The sequence below is a fragment of the Bufo bufo genome, chromosome 1, assembly GCF_905171765.1.
Source record: "Bufo bufo chromosome 1, aBufBuf1.1, whole genome shotgun sequence".
Lineage (NCBI taxonomy): Eukaryota > Metazoa > Chordata > Amphibia > Anura > Bufonidae > Bufo > Bufo bufo.
The window spans coordinates 768249019-768255927 of record NC_053389.1 but is presented as its reverse complement, the minus strand read 5'-3'; positions in this window follow the sequence as shown (position 1 = coordinate 768255927).

Below are 6909 nucleotides of genomic sequence, written 5' to 3'. Positions count from 1 at the left end.
ATGAGTCTGAAAAAAGACATCTGTCCATCTAGTTCAGCCTGTTATGTTGCAAGTTGATCCAGAGGAAGGCAGAAAAACCCCTGTGAGGTAGAAGCCAATTTTCCCCACTTTAGGGGAAAAAAATGTCTTCCCGACTCCAATCAGGCAATCAGAATAACTCCCTGGATCAACGACCCCTCTCTAGTAACTATAACCTGTAATATTATTACACTCCAGAAATACATCCAGCCCCCTCTTGAACTCTTTTAGTGATCTCACCATGACCACCTCATCAGGCAGAGAGATCCATAGTCTCACTGCTCTTATTGTAAAGAATCCTCTTCTATGTTTGTGTACAATCCTTCTTTCCTCCAGACGCAGAGGATGTCCCCTCGTCACAGTCCTGCGGATAAATAGATGATGGGAGAGATCTCTGTACTGACCCCTGATATATTTACACATAGCTATTAGATCTCCCCTCAGTCGTCTTTTTTTCTAAAGTGAATAACCCTAATTTTGATAATCTTTCAGGGTACTGTAGTCCACCCATTCCAGTTATTACTTTAGTTGCCCTCCTCTGTACCCTCTACAGCTCTGCTATGTCTGCCTTGTTCACAGGAGCCCAGAACTGTACACAGTACTCCATGTGTGGTCTGACTAGTGATTTTTAAAGTGGCAGGACTATGACCTCATCACGGGCATCTATGCCCCTTTTGATGCAACCCCTTATCTTATTGGCCTTGGCAGCAGCTGTCTGACACTGGTTTCTACAGTAGAAACTTAGTTTCCTAAGTCCTTTTCCATGTCAGTGTTACCCAGTGTTTTACCATTTAGTATGTACTGGTGACTTGCATTATTCCTTCCCATGTGCATAACCTTACATTTGTCAGTGTTAAACCTCATCTGCCACTTCTCTGCCCAAGCCTCCAACCCATCCGTGGTGATGGATCATGTGACGGACCATGTGATGAGCGTAGTGACATCATCAAAGGTCCTATTCCTCACAAAAGAAGACAGAAGAGATGCCGGCTGAGCGAACAAGTGGATTAAGGTGAGTTAAATTATTTTGCTTATTTATTTTTAACCCCTCCAGCCCTATTGTACTATGCCTTCTGTATTCAGAATGCTATTATTTTCCCTTATAACCATGTTATAGGGGGAAATAATACAATCTACACTACAACTAACCCAAACCTGAACTTCTGTGGAGAAGTTTGGGTCTGGGTACCACAGTCGGTTTTTTATCACGCGCGTGCAAAACACATTGCACCCGCACGATAAAAACTGAACATCGGAACGCAATTGCAGTCAAAACTGACTGCAATTGCATATCTACTCGCGCGGGTTTGCCGCAATGCACCGGGATGCATCCGGACCTAATCCTGACACGCTCGTCTGCAAGGGGCCATAATCTGGAGCAATTGTTCAAATCAATCCACAGTCTTGAAAAGTCAAACTCAATTAACCATCAGAACTCTATGGTTTATGGTGTATTTTTCACAATGCTCAGCTGTTTGCTTCCCATCTTGTTTATTACTCCCTGAAGATTTAACAGGATCACAGCAGATGTAACAAGTTTCTTCTTAATCAGGTTTGTAGATTGCAATTAAAAGAATCATGTTAAACACATGCACCTCGGAGACAAGACTGTGTGCACCAGAGGATGAGGCCAGAACTTTGACCACAAGAGAGCAGAATATTGAAGATCAATGAAGCAATCACTGCATTATTCATTTATTTTACAGGATTGTTTATTATGCAAAGTGCTTAAATTAGTATCTTAACTTCCTTTCATAAAAGCTATGTCAAATGCATTTTCAAATGGATCCCGAATCCTGTTGGATCCCATGGGCGTTTATTGGTCCTTCAAGTGTCTGTAGGGATTTTTCTTTAAACTTGACAATATGTCTCCATACCATGGAGTACTTCCAGTAAGTCTCCATAGCACCCTGCCTAAGTCCTTAAACTTAAAAATTCAATGATAAATCTGTGCCAATTTTCCAATGATTATTACAAAGAGTAGCGAAGTGGTGAACTACAGCAAGAATATGTCATTGCTTTTTGTAAGAGTTTAGTAAAAAAAAATAAAAAATTTAAATAAGTCATTGGAAGCAATTATATGAATATTTTAATGAAATGTTCACATTGGATTTTACTCAGAGAGGGTAATTGAGGGTGTGATACAGTACATGTATATATTTTGCCTTGCTAACTAAAATAATAATAAAAAAAACTTTAAAAAAAGAAAGCAATCTCAACAAAAAAGATAAGTTGTGGCCCAATCATACATCAGTTCATGTAAAAATCAACGTAACTACATAATTTCTTTGATATGTTCAAGTATAGTAGAATATTTTTTCTTCTTTTTTTCTAATTATTTATTCATTGTGGCTGGGTGCCAACTGTATTATACAGCAGGCACCTGCCTCGTAAGGAGCAGGATCAGCTGACAACCACATACGATTTTGCACCTTGCGGATGTACTATTAAATAAAGGATGCAAGGAGGTTAAAGGGAGTCTACCACCTACAAACTTGGTTTCAAACTAAGCATACCGCCATGTAAGGTAGGTGCCTTGAAACATAACCATCTGTTCTTTTTATTTTTAGGCAAATAAGATTTTCAGTGCACCATAGGCAGGCCCTCTCCATTTGGTGCACCATTACTTTGCCTTAATGCCACCTAGGCCTTCCTCTCTTGTTTGATTGATAGTCCTCTGAGATTTCATAGCCAGTAGCGATGATAAAAGGGAGGCCAGGTGAACCGCATGAACTGGCCCCACCCATGGTGCAATGAAAACTATATTTTTATGAAAATAAAAGTAGCATATATCAGAATAAGAGGACCGTGATTATCATAAGAAATGGTTATGCTTTGGGGCACCTACCCTACACTGCGGTATGCTTTCTTTAACACTGATTTTGGATCACTGCATACTTCACTTATTTGGGCAGTTATGGGGCCAAAACTGACCAAATAACTCAAGTGTGAACTCAGTCTTACAGGTCAATGTTAGCACCAGGTATAAAGAACCGTGCAGAGGCCCAAGATCCTACTATAGCATGAAAGAGCGCACTCCTTTTACACCGTCATCAGCTGATTCCACATAGATTTCTACAGAACCTGTTCTTTTAAACGCTGATACAAGTAGAGTCCCCCCCCTGACAGAGTGGAGAGGGTGTCAGCAGTAAGTTTGTGTGTTGACATCACTGATTATTTTGCCCTTCCTATGATCCGTCAGAACAATAACACCCAAAAAACGGATTCTGTCTGTTGAGCATCCGCCTTCACTCGGTCAGCATTTGGTCAGTAATCTATCAGTATTGCTAAAGCCAAAAAACAACAGGAGTGGATCCAACAGAGATGACACGTGAATGGAATATTTGCATGTCTTCTATGTTTTATACTAACTCCTGCTTTTGGCTACCAAATCATAAGCCAATTCTGATGCAAAATAGGGATGATGTCATACAAGCAGTAGTTAGTATACATAGACAGGATCCATTGTGCGTCTCATGTTTCCTTCCTTCTGACAGATCAGAAGGAGGGTCAAATAAATGATGTCAACCAGGCCAAAAAGGCAAAATTGTGGCCCACTCATGGAGTGAGGAAGGTGGCAGAAGCATGAGGAGACCACAGAGTGGCCCAGTGACATAGTGGTGAGGTGGCAGCAGCATGAGAAGACCACAAAGTGGGCCAGTGACATAGTGGTGAGGTGGCAGAAGCATGAGGAGACCACAGAGTGGCCCAGTGACATAGTGGTGAGGTGGAAGCGGCATGAGGAGACCACAGAGTGGTGAGGTGGCATCAGCATGAGGAGACCACAGAGTGTTGATGTGGCAGCAGCATGAGGAGACCACAGAGTGGCGAGGTGGCATCAGCATTAGGAGACCACAGAGTGATGAAGTGGCAGCAGCATGAGGAGACCACAGATTGGTGATGTGGCAGCAGCATGAGGAGACCACAGAGTGGTGATGTGGCAGCAGCATGAGGAGACCACAGAGTGTTGATGTGGCAGCAGCATGAGGAGACCACAGAGTGGCGAGGTGGCATCAGCATTAGGAGACCACAGAGTGATGAAGTGGCAGCAGCATGAGGAGAACACAGAGTGGTACAGTGACAGAGTGGGGGGCAATACCAGTACCAGCTGAAGATGGTGGGTGGCAGTAGGAGCACCTGGCAGCAGGCATCAGGCAGGTGGCAGCATCAGAATAGTAGCTGAAGCAGGTAACCAGAAGCAGGTCTCTTTTGACAAAGTTTAGGTGTTGCACTATGGATCATCTAGTCTGATGCATCAGGCACTGGTGTTTGAAAATCCTGGCTGATCCATCTTCACAAAGGTCAGCTTCTCCTCATTTTTGGTGGACAGGCGAGTTCTCCTTGGGGTAACTATGGCCCCCGCCACACTAAACACCTGCTCTGATGCCACACTGCTGTACGGGCAGAAAAGCTTGTCATGGGCAAACTCGGCCGGTTGCGGCCACAAATAGAGTTTGGCTGCCCAGTAGTCCAGGGGATCTTCGATGTAGGGTGGCAGGGTGCACTCCAAGTATGCCACAACCTGCTGGTTCAGGTTCTTCTCTATGTCTAGCTTCTGCTGCTGGTGAGTACGTAGTTTCTTCAGTAGGCGGGTAAAGAAAACTGCTCATCAGCAACTCTAGACTTAAGTTGCTGCTGATGGAGCTTATACTGCCACTGCATCCCTCCCTCCAGCAGCCATTACAGTGGAACGTGAGCGCAAAGGGCCCACCCAATTAGACCTGCATGAGGATGGGCGATGGCGCACATAGGCAGCAGCCAACTGACTACATAGGATGTCTCGATAGTAGTTCAGTTTGTCCTACCTCTCAGTGGGTGGAAAAAAAACCCCATTTTGGACCGGTAGCGATCTAACATGGTGGAGAGCCAGAAGTCATCCCTCTGCTGAATGGTGACAATTCATCTGTCACTATTCAAGCAACTGAGCATGCATCGGGCCATTTGCGCAAGTGACTCGGAGGTACTCCCTGCCTCCATCTTCACTGCATACTGCCACGGTGTGTCTGGGTCATCTGCCTCGTCTTCCTTATCGCCCTGTAGCTCTTCCGGCTGCTCCTCCTCTCCTGTCACCTGTGTAGAAAAACCAGCCATTTCTCTACGCATTGCTTGTGCTCGAATGTCCTCCTCCTCCTCTAGTTCAGCCCCCACAGGGCTCATGTGGCCATGAGATGTAGTCGCCACGTTTCCTGTCCCCTGGCCAGCCAGATTTAGCAGCATTTGTTCCAGGACATGAATCGGTAGTATGACGTTGTTCATCCTGTAGTCCTAGCGACTGACAAATAAAGTGACCTCCTCAAAGGGCCCAAGCAAACTGCAGGTGTCACACATGCGCTGCCACTGGCTAACATCGAAGTTAAACAGGGGAGTACCTCTGTCTGTCTGTATCATCAAGAAATCGTTTAGAGCCTTTCTCTGTTCATATAATCGGTCCAACATATGGAGGGTGGAATTCCAATGGATGGAAACGTCGCATATCAACCTATGTTGTGCTCTGCGGTGTACGAGTGGCTGAAGTGCATGCAAAGTTTCCTGGACATTTTCAGGATGTCTTGCAGATGAGGTGAAGACTTCAGAAACCGCTCTACAACCAGATTGAATGCTTGCGCAATGCAGAGTGCATCGCTCAGCCCTCCTTGACGCAGCGCCGACACCATGTTCTTCCCGTTGTCGGTCACCATGGTTCCGATTTTGAGTTATCGAGAAGAAAGTCAGGATTCAATTTCTTGATGAGCAGTTCCTCGCATGTGTGCCCAAGCAAACTAAGTGCAGAACAGCGTGATACCGCCGTGCCCTGCACATGTGGTATGCTGGAGGAGCACTGCAGTGGAGGCTGAGGACACGGTGGAGGATGAGGAGGCAGAGGCGGACATTGTCGCAGGACCAACGGTGTGAGAACTTGGGAGGAGGAAGCAGCGTCACCTGGCCAAGTTGCTGGTGTGACTGGGCAGGAACCACATTTACCCAGTGAGACGTAGAGGACATATATTGTCCTTGACCGTAGTTACATCTCCACATGTCAGCGCTGCCGTGCACTTTGGCAGACACCGACAGGCTCAAGGACTGGCCCACCTTCTGTTCTACAGAGGCAGGTTGAGGACAGTTGGGGGCACAGGGTCTGCTCCCAGACCATGCCAACTAAGCGTCGTGTCAGAGGAACCCACAGATTCTTGGCTGGGGTGTCTGATGTCACTTGTGACGAAGTCGAAGACAGAGGCAACCATTCAAGCACCGATGGGTTTCTGGTCAAGACATAACCGCTAGATGACGCTGGGAACTCAGGCCTCTCGCTGTGACTCCTACTGCCACCCCCCTTCTTCTGCTGCTACTTCTGCCTGCGACAATAACATTTTGGCCACTGCCCGTTCCCTTTGAAGGGCCTGTCACCTGTCTGTCTGACATACTGTATAATAAAAGAATTCAATTAAAATTAAAATAATACACCCCAAAAAAGGCTGTAGTACAATGTAACTTAACCGCAGAACGGCAATTAAGACATATTCTTTTTACTATAAATAAACCCCCCAAAAAAGTAAAGCTATGTAAAATCAACGCAGAACGGCTAATAGGACGTATGTATCTTTCCTATTAATACACCCCGTAAATGGCTGTATCACACAAAACTTGCACCCCAATCACAAGCAAGGTTTGCTAGAATTACTGATGTATCATATAGTGCAAACAACCTAAAAGCAGCAGTATAACTGCAATTTGGATCCCCAATTAGTGCAGCAAGGTGTAATAGAATCGTTCCTATTATCCAGGCTATATACTCCCCTATTGCACCCTGTTCTCCTTTTATAGCGTAGATAATGCCTCCCTATCCTTTCCCTACACCTTGAATAATCTTTCCCTGAACTTGTAAATCGATTTTTCAGCACAATGGAGTCTTTC